General features: G+C 41.2%; 1 protein-coding gene across 6 annotated transcripts in view; it reads left to right on the forward strand.

Annotated features, from left to right (window-relative positions):
- PROM1 (prominin 1) overlaps window positions 1-18,056 on the forward strand; it is a 125,701-nt gene that overhangs the window by 22,671 nt on the left and 84,974 nt on the right. The window lies entirely within an intron of this gene.

An 18,056-nucleotide genomic window follows, 5' to 3' on the forward strand; every position in this document is an offset into this window, starting at 1 on the left:
TGTTTACCTGGCTAACTCTTCGCTTCAGTTCTAAGACGTGAAGTGTAAGGAAAGGAGGGATGGTCTCTTGTCAGAACTTTAATGGCATGGTGCCCTATCCTTCATGAGTATTGTTGTTGTTTGTCCTACTCCCTGTACTGGGAAGTCTGCGGGCGTGGGTTTTCAGGAACGAGATTATGAAAATTTAAATGGTCTGTGAGAAGTATCTGCTATTAGGGTTTGGCAGTCTAAATTTTTATTGACTTCATGTTAGACTTATTCTAGGATTGTTCTTTAAACTATGAAAATTTGAATGCTATTATTGATTACTTCAATATACAAATGATAAAATTTGTAGTAATCCTTATCATCTTCTTTAGTTGGTCAGCTGTTGTTCATAAGAGGATTATATGTCAATGTGTGTGTATGTGTGTGTGAGAGAGAGTCAGAGAGAGAGACAAAGAGAGAGAGAGAGAGAAGGTATTTAGTGAGCTTTAACACTTGTTTATATTATAGGCAGTTTATAGATTTTCATTATGATACATTTATATTAAAATTTTCTTACTTTTTTATTTCAGATTAAGACACTGAAACAGTTTGAAGTGTAGTTCTCCATTTTTTTATTAGTTTAAGTTTCAGTGTAATGAAACAAATCACTCTGAGCCCTGTTGCCATTGAAGAGAACCTGAACAAATACTATGTACTGTTTATGTCCCTGCTTGAAAGACTAAATTTGGAAATCCAAGAGACAGAAGTAGAAAATAGTTCATTTATTAATGTGGGATATAAGCTCACTATTCTCGATAGGTATCTCTTCCTTTATTTGTAGACTTGGTGTAAATATTATTGAATAATCAAATACCTCGTGTTTTTAGTTTTAGTTTCTTTGGAGTTTTTTTATGCAAAAGGAATAGAATTCAGTTGTTTATATGAATTTATAACAGCATCTTCAAAAAGACTGTGAAGCATCCATGTGTCATTAAGGCACCTCATGTAATTAGTTACCCTATAATCTCTTTCCATATGTTGCTTTATTTTGCTTTCTCTAGGTTTCAGAGAAAGGTTTCCTCACCCTTGTTTTACAAAGGAAAGCCATATTTTTAGAAGTTTGCATTCAAATTATAAGGTCAGAGGTATCCTATATCCAACACATTCTCAGGTTTTGAACTCTGGCGTCATTATTAGTCTAGAAGGAGCCGTCTGAAGAATTTAAATCCTGCTGTAATCTGAGGGTGTTAGCCCTGCTTGTCCCTTGACCTTCATCAATACTTACTTCTTTGGAAAAAGAAATTCCCAAAAGTCTCAATAGTATACCAGAGCAGAGCTGCATTACCCCTTGGAGGAGGGGGTCGGGGATTGGGTTTCTTAAAGAATATAATATTGAATTATTCTTTAAGATCTTGGAGTGTTGGATTTCTTTTTTCCCCACCATCCCATTTTTTAAATTGTCTCATCCAGTTGCTAGATATCATAATGGTCTCAGATTCCCTTATAGGTTCTTTACCCCATAAAAGGCATGTAGCAGACATGGTTTTTCCTACTGGGCCAGTGCGTTTCATGAATGCCAGATCATAAACAGACATCTTCATAACTGAAGATGTAAAAACAACAACAATAAGAGAGTACAGGAGGGAGAGAGAGAGAGAGAGAGAGAGAGAGAGAAATCGAATCCTACTCATTAGCTTAACTAACTTAATACATTAACCTTGAAGTCATTCAGATGACTTCATGGCAAGTCCTCTACAAAGTAACATATTCACAGAGAGAATGATCCCCTAGGTATATACTTTCATTTGAAAGGGTAGAGAGTTTTGAATCCAGGGTCCTGGTCCAGTGCAGGAGTGAAAGAGAAAGGGAGGACCCTCGATCCTGACCTCCCTTTTCTCATGCTATTGGACTGGGAAGTTTTCCACTTTGCATCCCGTGTCTGAGCCAAACAATATAAAGGATTTTGCATTTGTAACTCTCTGAAGTGAAGCCCGTCGTGTATCCTTATAAATCCAAGATGGAATGGTCTTGTTTAGCTGGAGTTTACACAAGAGTCTATTTACCTTCCTGCGCAGAGGAAAAGATCAGGTTAGATCAGACCAGAAAGACAGGTAACTATACAGCACAGTAGAACATGCTCGAGAACCTGGTGTGGGTATTTCATAAATACCTGCCCCTGGTCTGAAGCTGCAAGAGTCCCCTGCTTAGTCTCTCTGAGGAGAGAACGATGGCTTACATTCAGGAGGAGTTGCTTGTCCATTCATTCAACTTAAAAATGGTGATGATGACAGGGTGACTGGAGGATTGAGGGAGGGGTGTTCCTGGCACAGGGAACCAGATGCCTTAGGGAGTGGATGAGAGAGTGATTCAGGGTGGACCCATGAGGTGGGTATTTATGGAATCAATCTGTTAAGGGTCAGACCCTGACTGATAAGCTGGCAAATTTTGTAGAGGGAAGGAAGCTAAGGCAGCATAAGCAAAAATGTCATTCATTTGGCCATCATTTATTGAGAGTGCCTGATTTTCTGTGGTTTACCTGGTCGGGGCTGGGAGCCAAGGCAGAAGGGGAATTGGGTTTTGGAAAAAGAATCTGATAGCAGCTGGTGGGAGGGGTCTTAGGGAGGTAGAGTGTTCTGCAGTGGTCCAGAGGGAGATAATAATGGGCTAACTCAGCACAAGGCAAAGGTAATGGGGGAAACAGAGGCAGGATCAATTTCATGGCTTTCATTTCAAAGGACTTTGATTCAAATCCTAACTCTTGTCTATTACCTGCTGGGTGACCTGGCCAAGTTAATTTTCAGAGCCTCTGCTCTCATAGATGTAATATGACTATAATTATAACTCACTTTGTAGCTTTTATCTGTGAGGCTTAAATGAGATGATGTATGTAAAACCTGTGTTTAAAACCAGGTCTGAAAAGCACAGATAAAAATCCTCAATAAATGTAGCTGCTAGTAATATTATTATTTGAGAGGAAGAATTGACCAAATATGACACCAAGACTGGTGCCGAAAAGGGACATGAGAAAAAGATGTCTCTAGGAGGGAGGGATCACTGAAATACCCTTGCTGCTGCTCTATCAGGAATACTCCAGGAGTTACCATGGAAGAAGCCATTCCATTACTTTCGAAGTTCAGTGGGCTGTGTCTTCCCACAAGCCCCGCAGTCCCAGAACTGGTTCTCTGGTTCTAGAAGGCAGGGTTTGGGGGCAGTGCTAGTCTATCACATGGTCTTTATTCCTCATCTGTCACACTCTTTCTTCTTCTGTGTTCTTTCCTACTATCCCCGGTACCTGCCGTAAGGCATTCTTTGCTATTAGCTCACTCGAATCCCCCAACAACTTTGGCAGGTAGATGATGGTGGTAAATGAAGGTCTTATTTCTACTTATTATACCCCCCTTCACAGACAGGAAAGCTAAGTCAGAACAAGAGAACATGTTCAAGGCACACAGCTAGCCAGAGGGAGATTGAGAAACCTCTGTCTCCAGGATGAGTTATTTCTCAGCATACCTTGTGGCTCATTTCTTTCCCTTTTACTTTACCACAGTGCTTTCAAAATATCTATGGGTGGCTATAAAAAAGGATAATTTTGCCCACTGAGAGTGTGTGTGATAGAAGATGATCTGGCGTGGATGGTCAACAGTGCCTTTTCAATTTCACGAGTCTTATGATGAATTTGGCTTAAATCATGACCCAGATCAGAGTTAGTCTACTGGAGCCCCGCTTTTATTTTATTTTTATAGAAAGTCTCTAAAATTACTCTCTGCTCTGTTTTGGGTGTATTTTTAAATGAGATTTTTTTTAGGCTGATTGACCTGTTTCTGACAGCGTTCTGGGTTAATCTGATTTTGGTGGTGCCAGAGCTGGGTGAGCGGCAGGCGGGAGGAGGGAAGAGTGAAGCTTGTCCTCTGCTGAGTCTGAGATCTGGGCGGGATGTTGTAGTAAGTGGGAGTGCCCTCCCTTGCAGGTAACATAAACCTGTTAACTGAGAGAGTCAAAAAGGAGTTTATCATCATGACTCCCAGTTACCTCGTGGTGCCCAGCCACTAGGGACTGGGTCTCACTCCGGGGCCTCCTTGTCTCCCACCTTGGCTCCTTTCTGCACACAGTCCCTTTGCACCTCTGCCTTCCCGTCCCCCCTCTGTCTGGGCTCATCCACTCCTGCAGACCCTCCTGGCAGAGAACCAGGATATCCAGTGCCCCAGAATTCAAGCCTACTTCCTGGAGAATAGTTGGGGGGTTCTTCTCTTTTAAGTCCCAAACCCAAGTTCCAGCTCTGCCTCGGCCAGTCACCTACAACAGACCCACTGAGTAATGGCGGCCATGGTCACATCTCGTGGGCCTGACCCTGGGAGCCATCACTGTCCCCACGGCACAGGTAGGGAGGTGCCTCCCAGGAAAGGGAATGATAGGGCGGACAGCCCAATAGATGTGTCTTTGCCAATGTCTACTGGGAATCAGGATGTTATATCCAACACCTGTGTGTTCTTACTTAATTCAAACAAAGCCAGCATTGACTCCTTTGGATCCCAGCACTCATATTGGCAGTGGGCCTGGCCACAGATAAGGTCATTGAAGGAAAGAACTAATATCTAGTCATCCTTCCTCCCTGTGTCACTCACTGTGCTGGGCAGCCTTCTCATCCTAATTTATGTACGAGCAAACAGCTATCACGTAGCTGCTTTCGGGATTTGAACAGCTCAATAACTCTACAAGCTAGGTAGCATTATTCTCATTTTATGGAAGAGGAAGTTGAGGTCCACAACTAGTTGGAGGTCACACAAGGAATCCATGGTAGAGGCAGACTTTATTGTCTAAGCTCATAGTTGCTGCTTGTATTTGCTGATCTAGAACTCAGGAGACTCAGGGACTGTCCCAAGGTCACATACACTGATGGCTAAGCGGTCAACCCAGGGTTTGACCCAGGGCCCATGACTCTGTCTCCCTTCCCCCAGTGCTGCACTATGTTGCCTCTGTGGATATCTGCTGTGCAGATTGCATTCATATGTCCCCAGGGACCTGTGAGTGTGGAGTGGGCTTGGCGGGGAGGTGACACATCTGCAGACTGTAACGGGCACTGTTCAATTCATCTCATGTGTCTTCTGCTTCATAGAACAACTTTTGTAGCTAAACAGAAAACCCTGTCCTATTGACTATATTCCTGTAACGTTGTCTACAAGGTCCTGCTGGACTATGGTCCTGACTTTCTGTGTGTCATCAACAGAGGCAGGCTATGCTTTTCTGGGACATGTGTGCCAGGCCCACAAAAAGACACAAGAAAATCTCCCTACTCCTCTAGTCTCCAGTGGTGATGTTCTTTTAGGAAGCCTTTAAGTACATGCAGGAAATGAGAGATTAAGTACGAATGTAAAGAAAGAGGCCACTGGAACAGCTGCTGGATGGAACCAATGTGGAATTAAATGCCACTTTTCTATTGGCATTGAGCAGAAGTCCTCCAATTTACTCTTGCAGAATAAGCTGTGAAGTGTGGTCTCTACAGGGAAGGCAGTGCTGGGTCTGAACTTCACAGCAGGGTGGACAGTAGCAGGAGAGAAGGTAGGCCTAGCAGGCCTGCCACGTATCCTCTGCTGCACGGGGATCTAGATTCTGGAACAAGTCCAGTACTTGAGCTGGGGTGAGGAACTCACTTTCTGGAGCCACTGCCTGGGTTTGAATCCTGGCTCCATAGTTTACTAGCTCTGTAACCTTGGGCAAGTTACTTAAGCTCTCCGTTTCTTACTTTTTCCTCTGCAAAATGATGAAAAGAGTCATTGTACTTTCGGAGCACCTGATTTCTGCTCAGGTCATGATCTCAGGGTCATGAGATAAAGCTCCATGTTGGGCTTCATGCTGGACATGGATTCTGCTTGAGATTCCGTCTCTTTCTGCCGCTCTCCCCGTTCTCTCTTTGTCTCTCTCTCAAGAAAAAAATAATCATGGGACCTTTCGGGTCATCGTAATATTTAAAGAAATAATGTTTGCAAAGCAAACATTTGCAAAACATTATCTAACATACAGTAAGTGCTGTGTGTTTGTCAAATAAAATTTGAATGTTTAAAATTCATATTCATTAAAAGCCTTTGAACTAATGTCAGACTTTGATGATCGCACAGACAAAAGAACAAGTATTTATTGGATCCCCACTGTGCTGGTTTCCTAGAGCTGCCATAACAAATGATCTCAAATTAGGTGGTTGAAAACAGAGAATTATTCTCTCTGAGTTCTGAAGGCCAGATGTCCAAAGTCATGGTACTGGTGGGACCATGCTCTCTCTGAAGGCTCTAGGGGAGAATCCTTGCTTCTTTCAGCTTCTAGTGGCTCTAGGTGTTCTAATCTTGCCTGTCTTCACACAACCCCCTTCTGTATCACTGGCCTTCTCTTATAAGGACACCTGTCATTGGATTTAGGGCTCACCTTACATCTAGGATAATATCGTCTCAAGATCCTTAACTTAATTATGTCAGCAAAGACCCTTTTTCCTAATAAGGTAACGTTCACAGACTCCTGGGGGCAGGAATTAGAAGCCTTTCTGAAGGCTGCCTTCACACCTTCAACACACACACCCTTTACATTCTTCTATAGTTCTCCCCAACAGCCCAGTGATACCAAGTAATGTGACCAAGGTCATATTTCTGAAAAATGGAATCAGATTCAAAGCTATTTGATTCTAAGAGCTCATATTTTAATCCTGCAAATATGTAGTGAGCTCCTACTAGGTGCCAAGCCTGGTGCTGTTTGGCAGAGATGGCATCAACTGAGTTTCTCTATTCTCGGAAGACTGACATTGAGGGAGGAGATCTCCACCTCCGTAGGAGGCTGAGGTGCAGGGTAGGGTTGTCTTTGCTCATAGTCCAGTGTAAATAGGTGTCTTGGCTATCCCAAGAAAGGATTAGTCATGATGGGGCCAAGAGAAGGCTTCATGGAGGAAGTAGCATCTGAACTGAGCTGAAGGGTGTGGAAGGTTTCAGGAAGCAGAGGAGAGCATTCCAGGTGCATAAGTAGAGGCCTGATTGATGCAAGTTGAGATAGTGGCTCATAGGATATGGCCTGGAGAATGCCAAAGCTAGAGCTCTTCATGGCTGGGAGATTGTCAGGCCATGAGCCTGGGGAGATGCCAGCACATCTACATGGGGCTCTGTAGACAATGAAGGGAGGCCTCACTCAGCAATCTTGTCACCCTCACCTGAGCTACAGGAAGGAGGCCATAGGAGTATGCTTTGTCTACTGAGCCTGTTCCTGGAAATTCTCAGGTATATTTGGACACTAGTGGCCTAGCTTAGTGCTGCCCAATGTGGAATTTGGAACAACAGCATCAACATCACCTGGAAGGTTATTAGAAATGCAAATCCTTAGGTCTCACTCTGTATCTACTAAATCAATGTATTTCTTTTTAATTTAAAAAATATTTAAAAGATTTTTGTGTTGAAGTACAATACGCAAGTCAAGAAGTGCACCTGTATCGACAACTTGATGACTTTTCACAAACTGCCCACATCTGTGTGACCAGCTCCAAGACAAAGAACAAGCTCCCAGAAGAACCCTATCTTGTTTCCTGCTTACTTGTTTCCTGTTACCCAAGGGTAACACCCCCTCCTGCTTTTCAGTGGCATAGATGAACTATACCTGCTGGAACATAGTACATACACTTTCGTTTCTGCCCTCTTTTGCACAATATCTTAATTGTAAGATTCACCCAGATTGTTGCATATGGTTGTAAATATTCATTTTGCCGTTGCATACTCTCCTATCATATGAATATACTATAATTTATATATCTATCCTACTGGCTTGGCACTTGGGAGGTTTCCAGTTGGGACCTGTTTAGTCAGTTTGGGCAGCTGTCACAAAATACTACAGCCGGGGGTGGGGGGGCGTAAACAGCATTTTATTTCTTGCTGTTGTAGAAGCCGAAAGTCCAAGATCAAGGTGCAGGAGATTTAGTGTCTGGCGAGAGTCATTTTCTTTGTTTGAGAACAGCTGTCTTCTCACTGTATCTTCAGGTGGAGGAGAGAGAGAGCATGAGCCCGCATGTACACAGGTCTCTTTCTCTTCCTATGAAGCATTACCCCCATCATGAGGGCTCCACTTCCACACCTCATCTAAACCTAAATTCCTCCCAAAGGCCTTCTGATGAGCCTTCATTTCCCTATCACCCAAGCTTCAATAACTTTCAACTCATGATCAATTTTGTTTGGTTTCTACCTCTACCTATTCCTCCTACTCATCCCCTTCATTTTGAAGCAAATTCTAGTCTTTCTATCCTATCATCTATAAATATTTCTGTACTTATCCCTAAAAATAAAGATGCTGGACTATTACACTGTAGAAAGCCAACAGCAGTTCTTTAATATAATTAAGTATTGAAGTGTTCAGGTTTCTTGATTGTCTTGTAAGTACAATTTTTTAATACAGTTTGACTGAATTGGGATCCAAATAATGCTCATATATTACAATAGGTTGATATGTCTCCTCCTGTCTCTGTTTAATTTCTAGGATGAGCCTCTAGGTCTTTTTCCTCCTTGCAATTTTTTTGCTGAAGAACCTGGTTATTTTTCCTGCAGTATTTCTTATAGGCTAAACTTGGTTGATTCCATTTTCATGGCGTTCTTAACATATTTCTCTGCCTTTCTTACAAAGATCAGATACAAGTTCATTCTACAAAGGCACTGTATAGGTGGTATTGTACATTTGCACCAGGATACGGATACTGTCTGGTTGTCTCCCTTTTTGTGATGTTAGCAGCACTGATGATCACTGTCTACTTGCATTCATTCACAACGTGTCCAGTCCTTTCAATGTTGTTTGCAAACATGCTCTCAGGTTTGTTAAAAATCTCAGGGAACAAAATGAAATACTTTGCATGATCTGTAACAGCAAGTGTTCACTTAGTAGTATTTCATGGATATGTCCCTGTTAGGGTGTTGCCCAAGCTGGAAAGGTTTTTAAACAAGGAACTTGAAACACTCATTCACCAACCTTTTGATGTAGAGCCAAGACTGAAAACATTTTTTTAACATGAGTTAATTGTTTGAAGTTTCATGATTAGCGTTTCTGATATAAATAGCAGCCAAAATGTATTCTTTGTAATTTTTGGCTTCTTTGTTTTGATTTCTTTGAATTCCAAGAAAACACGTCGAGTTCAGAGTTGTGTGTTTTTAGTTTGCTTTTTCTTCCCAGAATTTTACAGTTGACTCACACGTGATTTCATCTAATTACTGGTCTTTATTAAGTCTTTATAGAACATTTTGTTTTCTGTGCTCTTTCTTTTTATATGCATATTTCCTTAGTTTGTGTAATATTTAATTACACATTGAACTTATTATACATAAAGAGGCAGAAGGAAGGTTGGGAGCACATTGAGTGTTTTGGGTTGAAGTGTTCCTCCCACCAATTGATATGTTGATGTCCTAATCCCTGGTACCTCAGAATGTGACCTCAGGTGGAGACAGGGTTGTTGCAGATGCCATTAGTTAAACTGAGGTCATACTGGAGTAGGGTGGGCCCCTAACCCTATAGGATTAGTGTCCTTATGAGGTGAAATTGGTAGACAGATATAGACATGGAGAAGATGCCAGGTGAGAACTGGAGTGATGGTTCTACAAGCCAAGGAACTGCCAGAAGCTAGGAGAGACCTAGAACAGCTTCTTCCCTAGAACTTTCAGAGGGAGCATGGCCCTGTCCACTCTTGGTCTTGGATTTCCAGCCCCTAGAACTGTGAGACAATACATTCCTGTGCTTTGAGTCACTCCATTTGTGATTTTTAGTTGTCACGGGCCTAGCAAACACTTGCACCCAGTAAGTAGATGCATGGACTGGTGTTGCAGAGGGTCACGTGTACCTGGCAGAGGTGGTCACTTCATGGTGCATGAGGGAAGGACCTGATGGCTGGGTGATCTGGGCAGCTGGAAAGTGGGATTTAGCTCCCCAGGTCTCCACTGTCATTCATAGTTTGTAGTTATGGATTATAAACTTACTGATGCTGGCAAAGCCTGGTACTTCGGAGGATCCTTTGTAATCTCTTGCTTTTGTTTTGGTACTTCCGAGCTTGAAAAACACACTTTTCCCTCCCTACCAAATTTTTAATTTACTCGGCAAAAGTTGAGCATTTGCTGTGTGTACTTTTTTGAAATACTGGTGTCAGGATGATACCACTGAGCTCTTATACAGTAAAACCCTCAGGGCCATGTGTCTTTCTGGAGTGTGTTCCTCTGCGTTACAGTTTTTTTCTATAACTTCCCTTTCTGTCAGCTTTGCAAATTTTTTCTGTTGTTCTTGCATTGTCAGCTGTTAATGCAGCTCTGCTTTTTTGGAATCCTAATGCTTCACTTCATACGTGTGCATTGCAGTGGGTGGCTCCATTTTTCCTTTAGAATTCAAAGTGCATAAACTTTATGATAGCTCTATGTATTTCAGACACTTATTACTTTATATTCAAGGTTACTGCTTTTTTACATTCATGGGAAAACTCAAGTTTATAATTTTTTAGCAAACAGTATTCCCAAACTTAACAGTAATTAAATATCTGTGGAGAGCTTAAGAACAAGGAATAGCTACAGTGTGAGGAACATCATGTGTGATCCAGACTAAAGGTGACGAGAAGTCCTGGAGATACCTGAACTAAGAAGGAATAAATATTTGATTAAATCTAAATCACCACATGAGTCCAATTATGTACATTGCTCTCATGCCCAGTATTTATTAAAATAACTTAAAGCTAATTTTATTTTTAAATATAAAAGCAATATATACACATTAAAAGCAAATATACACATTAAAAGCAAATTAAAAAAAAAAAAAAGTGTGCCTGGGTGGCTCAGTCAGTCAAGCATCTGCCCTTGGCTTGGATCATGATCCTGGAGTTCCGGGATCAAGCCCCTCATTGGGCTCCCTGCTCAGGAGGGAGTCTGCTTCTCCCTCTGGCCCTCACCCCCCTCATGTGCTCACTCACTCTGTCTCTCTCTCTGTGTCAAATAAATAAATAAATGAAATCCTTAGAAAAAAAAATAACATTAAAATGTCATGATTACTAACAAGTTTTGTATGTAGCTATTCTTTCACTCCTTCGTTCATTCATTCAGTAGGTATTTGGTGAGTCCTTACCAAGTACCAGGCTATGTTCTAGGCTCTGGAAATAAACATAAAAAATGTTTTACACACACATACATTCTTTTAAAGGACTTATTCAACGTGCTCTTTGCCCCTTGCTGTTCAAACTTACAGTATCTGATAGATTATTCTAGACATCCATTTCGTTTCTCTTTAACTTCACAAAATGCAGGGAAGTACAGAGAAGAAAATTCATAAAACATTGGTAGTTTTCTTATGCTCCCAGAATGAATAACTAGTCAGGTTGTTTTGAATAAAAGATAGAAAACATAATTGACAACATTGGAATCCCCTTTACATACCATCCCTGATCTCATTCCTCTCCTGCCTTCCCTCCTATGCTTCTCCACAGACACCGTTTCCTCTCAGTGCATGTTTTTATGTATTCACTATACGTATTCAAAGAGTATTGTTTTGTGTGTGAGTCCTGTTTTATGCTTATTTGTTGTTTTTTAACTTGCTGTAAGTTTTGGGTTTCTTTCTTTCTTTCTTTCTTTTTAAGATTTCATTTATTTTTTCGCTAGAGCAAGTGAGAGAGAGCAAGAGAGAGAGAGAGGGAGAGGGGCAGAGAGAGAAGGAGAAGCAAGCTCCCCACTGGGCAGGGAGCTGGACACGGGGCTGACCCCATTCTATTACCTGAGCCAAGGGCAGGTGCTTTACTGACTGAGCCACCTAGGTGCTCCAAGTTTTGGGTTTCTATTCATGCTGAAACCCATTGATTCTAATCCATTCATTTGAGCTGTAACAATGTCCCATTGTATGAGTAAGCCATGTTGTGTTTATTCTGTTCCATAGTGATGGCATTTAGGTCTTTTTCCTCATTTGCTATATAGTGTTCCGTTGATTAGACAATGCATTTCACTATTTTTGATGGATATTTCGGTTAGCAGTTCTTTTTGCTATTCAAATATTGCTACAAGGACTGCTTGTGAATGTCTAGCTTGGCATACTTGGGCAAGTAAATTCAATAGGAGGAACCTCTAGATAAGGAATTACTGTTACAAATGTGTGTATATAAAATTTTGATTGAAAAAAAAATTTTGATTGATATTACCAAGTGGTTCCTGAGTTTGTGTACCAATTTGCATACCCAGTATTATTAATGCATGAAAATACATGCATACCCACACATTTTTCCAACTCTGGTTATTGAGATTTTTCATCATTGCAAGTCTGACACATTATAGGAAAAAAAAAATCATAGTTTAATTTGTATATCTTTAATCACTGGTGAGTCATACATATCTTTTTATACATTTACATTTCATTTTGCAAAGAACTTCCTCTTTTTGCCTTTGCTTGTTTTCCAGCTGAATTATTGGTATTTTCCACTTTGATTTGTTCCAATATCTCACTGAATTTTAAAAATACTGAATTTTCGGAATAGGTAACATATTTGCATGGCCCCAAATTTAAACATAAAAAAAGATATGCAGTGTGAAGCTTCTGTCCCAGCTAGCTAGCTTCTTTACAGACAATCACTATTATCAGTTTTATGCATACATTCGTGTGTCTGTGCCTTGTCAGATGTCTTTTCTACATACATGAGCAAAAATGTGCACGTGGTCTTTTCTTCACAAATGATAATATATTGTATATTGATAATATATTATTTGGCACCTCGCTTTCTTGTTAAACATACAACTTGGTCATTACTTTATATTAGTACATAAAGAGGGAATTCCTCATACCCTTTATTATTACTGTAGAAGGAGTCCATTACTGATTAACTCATTTCCACCATTTTACTGCTACAAACAGTGTTAAAAATCACTTTAATTATTTCATAAATGTGCAAGTACATATGGAGGATATGTTTCTAGAAATAGAATTGCCAGGCCAACTTAGAATTTAATGAATTTGTACCTATAATAGACATTGCCCAGTTGCACTCCCTAAAGGTTGATCCAGTTTAAACCTACATTAGAAATGCAAAAACATCTTAATAATGTTGTCTAGTCGCTTGTAAGGTAGACATCATCTCTATATTACATATGTGCAAATAGATGCTCAGAGAGAGGACTGCCCTTAGTCGGGATCACACAGCTTGTGGGTGGGCAGAGCAGGAGTTGGACTCAGGTCTGCCTGATTTCAGGATCTTACTCTTTTTATCATGCTTTTAGACTAGGCTATTGCATGATACCTTTTAGTGGGATCAAGCAGTGCCTCTCGCCTTGTGAGCTCTACTTCCAAGAAGTCTAGGAAGGAAAATGAGTAGCATGATTTTAACTTTTGATATGTAGGTTTAAGTCCAGTTATTACTCATGGATTTTAGAACATTTCCACATGTCTTTTCAGACATTGCATTGCTTGCTTTCCACCTCCGTCTTCCCCGCCACAACAGGAATAAACTTTACAATGAAGGACTGGTCTTTACTGGCTTTCCGTGTGTCTTTGAAATAAAAAATTATGTTCGTTTGGTCGATCTGTTTTTAGGAATTTTTCCCTTATGCATTCACACGTCTATTTAATTTTCTTCCTTCACTTTTTGGGTTAAACATTCAATTGTTTCATTTTTTGTTCTCATTTCCTAATAGATTTGTCTTTAAAATATCTCCTAAGAATAGTTTCGGCTTTCTCCTGTAAATTTAGAAATATCCTTTAGATTTGACATACAGATTTTCATTTGTAATTTCTAATAAGCTATCATTTCAGTTTTGAGTTCCTCTTCTACCCAGTTTGACTCATGTCAAGTGAGCAATTTTACCTTGTATAAAAAAAATGAACGTGAAAGGCTAAGTGTGAGTTGTTATGGTCCCTTTATTTATAAATGTTCATCTCCTCCAGCCTGGAGTGAGCTGCTCAGCAGAGGGGCTCCTGGTGAGCGTTCCTCTCATGCATCTCTCCTCAGTGCTTTCTGGAATTTTCTGGCCTTTCTTCAGTTGCATCAGGACATTAAGCCAACTGTTGACTGTGTCTCAGAATTTCCTTTTAGTGAGAGTACATGAGGGAAAAAGCCTTCCTTCTTGTCTTGAACGTTTCCTGAACAACTGGCCTAAGCAATTGTTGGTGGCTTCTGGGCATTCTAGAACAGTGGCTCTGCCTCTAGCCACCAGTACAGGACCCTCCCGTGCGCCCCTTCCTTCACGTCTTCCTTTTCCACAAATGCCAAAAGCATGTGGGGGCTGAACCAGAGATCAGAACATCTCTGTCTGCCAGGAGCTAAGGAGTTGCATCTTATGTCCCAGGGCTGGCTTGTCTTTCTTTTTTTGTCTTATTCATGTTCTCTTACGAAGTAGGAATAAAAATAAGAAATCCCAAAAGGCCAAATTTTTATTGAGTGGGATTAAGAAAAAAAAGAACTACATAATTTCAAACTAGAGGAGGAGGGTTGGAGAAGACCTCCCAGGGCAGCAGCCAAGGTGAAAGAAGTCTCTGGAGCCTGGTGAGGAGAGTGGTGATTAGCTTACAGATGGCCTCTTGAGAGACAGGACTTCTAGTTAGTCATTCTGTGTTGGGGAGCGGTGAGGGGGAGGCTTCTTAGTCCACCCTGGGAGCCAAAAGGTGGTGACAGAACTGTGTATTTTTGTCTGGCATTTCTTTAGCATTTATGACATTATGCAGGAATCTCTGAATTTTAATTTTAATTCCTGAATTTTAATTTTAAAATATTTTAATTTGATGGGGTTGCTGATTCCATGGCCCATGTTTACTAATTGAGATGAAGGCTCTCTTTAGACCTGATTGAAAGTAAATAGCTTTGTATATCCTGGGGAAGAGGGGGTTGTATGTTGTAATATCCTCTTGGAAATTGGCTGACCCAGAAACTCAGCCTAATGAGATTTGGACAGCAGGCCGCGAGGAGGGGAATTACTGTGACATGCTGTGTTCAATGCAGCCGCTCTTCAATAGAACTGTCTACCCTGGAGGCCTGTGTTGCAGGGAATTGCATGTCTTTAAAAGAGTCATTCCAGATTTAACTTGTGCTGTAGAAGGAAGGCTGAGCAGAAATGAGTATCTGTGCTGAAATTCAAGTTCATAGCTGACTTCAGAAATGGACGCCTCTGGAGAATTGCATTACAATAACAGGAACAGACCAGGCTTCCTAGAGACTAGTCTAGGAAAAGCCAGATGTTCTGCTGTGAACATGTGTGTCAGAGCTGGCCACTTCTCTGTGTCGGGACAGTCATCCCCCTCGTGAGGCTGCCTATCACCTGGACCATGGCAGTGGCCTCCTGACTCACACAGACAGTGTGGAGGGTTATACATAGTAGCTCCCTGATGACTGTAATAGTTAACCCAGCTGGCCTTCCTGCTCTTCCTGGAACACACCACCCCACATCCTGCCTTAGACCTTTACCATCTGACTGCTCCCTTTGTTTGGACCATTCTTCTGCTTGACTTGTCACTCTCGCCACTCAGGTCTTTGCTCACATGTCATCTCCTCAAAGAGATTGTCTCCAGCCATACCAATGTAGGACCCCCTTCCCTGCTCCCTTCCCTTGTAGCACATATCTTGGTGTAATAGTAAATATTTGTTTATCTTGTTTATTAAACTCTAAACGTCTTGATGAGGGGGTTATGTTATCTTGTTTGCCTCTTCAACAACTGCAATCCTCGGAACCTGGCATGGTGTCTGGAACAAAGCAGGTGCTCAGTACGTCTCAATTATATGCGTAAGTGGATGCATTCTTGCACAGCCCACTTGTTCACTGTGCTGCAGGCACACTGGCCTAGAAATTTCTTAGACTCTAAGCCACTTCCTGACACTGGTGCCTCGCACCTGCTGCGCCTTCTACCTGAGGACTCTGCAACCTCACAGCGGGTGGCTTCTTCCTTGGCATCTTCACAATCTCTGCCCGGGCTTCCTCCTCAGTGGTGGTCTTCCCTGACCTGCTGTGCTGACAGCAGGCCACCTCCTCGCTTATTTTTCCCCAACTCAGCACCCCCACTTTCACTCTGAGAGCCCCTCACCTTCACTTTTTGGGCGCCCACAACCTGCATTATAGACATCCCCTTGCCCACCCCTCCTACCTCGATCATCTTCCCAAAGAATTCCAAATCTGGTTGCACCATTTTCTCAGGTTGCTTTCAGAGCGGCTGTGTCTACTGGCCCCACTTTAAATGTATATCCGAGCACATTCCCATTTCCTACTTACCTACTCTTTCTTCTCTCCTCTAGTTTCTACGCTATGCCCTCCTCCGTCAGCCAATGACCTTAGACCACATGGAGAAAATGAATGGAACCACCTAGAAAACGACCCCTCCCTCCCTACTTTGATTTCCAGTTGTTCACTCAGGGTTATTCAGGCATTTAGACTTCTTTGCGCCAAGGAGAATTATTATTAGTGGAAAGATCTGATCATTTTCAAAGTTTCAGAAAGAGTTATCAATTTACCAGGAGGTCCTGTGATGTTTTATGCCACCACCAGAAATGCATTGACATTTTAAAGACTGAATTAGTTGCCAGAGACATAACATGTTAGTACTTTAATATAGATTCCTGACTACTCGTGAGATTGATTGTGTTTCCATCTGCTTGTTTCCTGTTTTGGGGAGTTTGCCTTTGAAATGCCTTGAACCTAGTTATGTAGCAGAGTCAGTCCTTTTAGTATTGATTCCATGAGATCAGGAAACCTTCGCCTAATCTGTTTACTGTGAATTGTCACTGGACCATTTAGATTTAGAAAAGATGTCATTTGGGGAAGATCATTGGGTCAGAAATCATCATCCAATGTATTCCATCATACGGATGAGACCACTAAGGCCCAGAAATAATAATCTTGCTTGTTTAAGATAGTACAGCCAAATGAGAGCTGGTAGGATAAGCAAGCAGGAAAGGGGCCAAGGGAAGATTCTCTGAGCATGGGAGGCAGTGCCTCCTTTCCTGTTCCAAATGGATTCCTGATCCTTGGAGCATAGCAGGAGCTTTTGTTGAATGAATGTGTCTCTGTTGACTAAGTGAATTGTTTAATCATTTGTAATATCATTCATTACCAACACAATAGACATACCTTTATTTATTTCCATTTTAAATATTTGTTTATTAATCTTGGGGTGGGGGAGGTTTGAGGAGCAGAGGAAAAGGGAGAGAATCCCAAGCAGAGTCTACACTGAGTGCAGAGTCTGATACAGGGCTTGATCTCACAACCCTGAGAACATGACCTGAGCCGAAACCAAGAGTCGGATGCTTAACCAACTAAGCCACCCAAGTCCCCCTTATTTCCATTTTACAAGTAGAATATATTTATACAGAATACACAGAAACATAAATAAAAGATGTATCCATTCTCCCACCCAAAGATAACCTCTGTTTACATTTTGGTCTCCTGTCTTTAGACTTTTTTTTTCCCTAAGCAAAGATCTTTTTTGTCAGTGTTTTTATATAGCTAAAATCACACTCTACCACCATATAAGATGGAGGCATAAAGTTATGTCCTAGAAGAAAAACAGAAAGATATTTAGATCATCTGGTTTTGAACCATTTTTACCCACAGGTCTCTTGTGTATGCAGATTACCTAACCAGACTATGCTTGAGGGTTTAATTTTTTTATTATGATAAATGAGATTTAAAAAAAAAAATAGGTTGCACATTTGAAAACCAGACTGACTTAAGGACTTAGAGCTACAGGGAAATTGTGTTTTGTCTGGTATTTAATATACCATTGGAAAGACTGGGGTCTTAAAGTTCAACAATAATAATGGTTTGGAATTGTGTTTCAGTTTGTAGGAAGTGTCTGATTTCCCAACCCCACCCCCTTTGGGACTTAATCAAGAAGGAATTTCTTAAAACAAGGCAAAACTTCTTATGACTAGGACCATGATTGTATCTCTAGGTTCTTTTTTTCAAGGAAACTATTCTTCTTAGAAGAATGGTAGTTTCCTGGATCTCATTTAGGGCATACAAGTGTTTAGGGCATACAAGTGCTTACCACAGGTGCATAGGATTTATGTGGGAGAGAGAACTTCCCTACTTTAAAGGAAAGAAGAGTTTGTGGTTGAGGAGACAAATGTATTTGCAGAAATAAATCGTCCAGAGAAC

The sequence above is a fragment of the Neovison vison genome, chromosome 11 (assembly GCF_020171115.1).
Source record: "Neovison vison isolate M4711 chromosome 11, ASM_NN_V1, whole genome shotgun sequence".
In the NCBI taxonomy this organism is placed as follows: Eukaryota; Metazoa; Chordata; class Mammalia; order Carnivora; family Mustelidae; genus Neogale; species Neogale vison.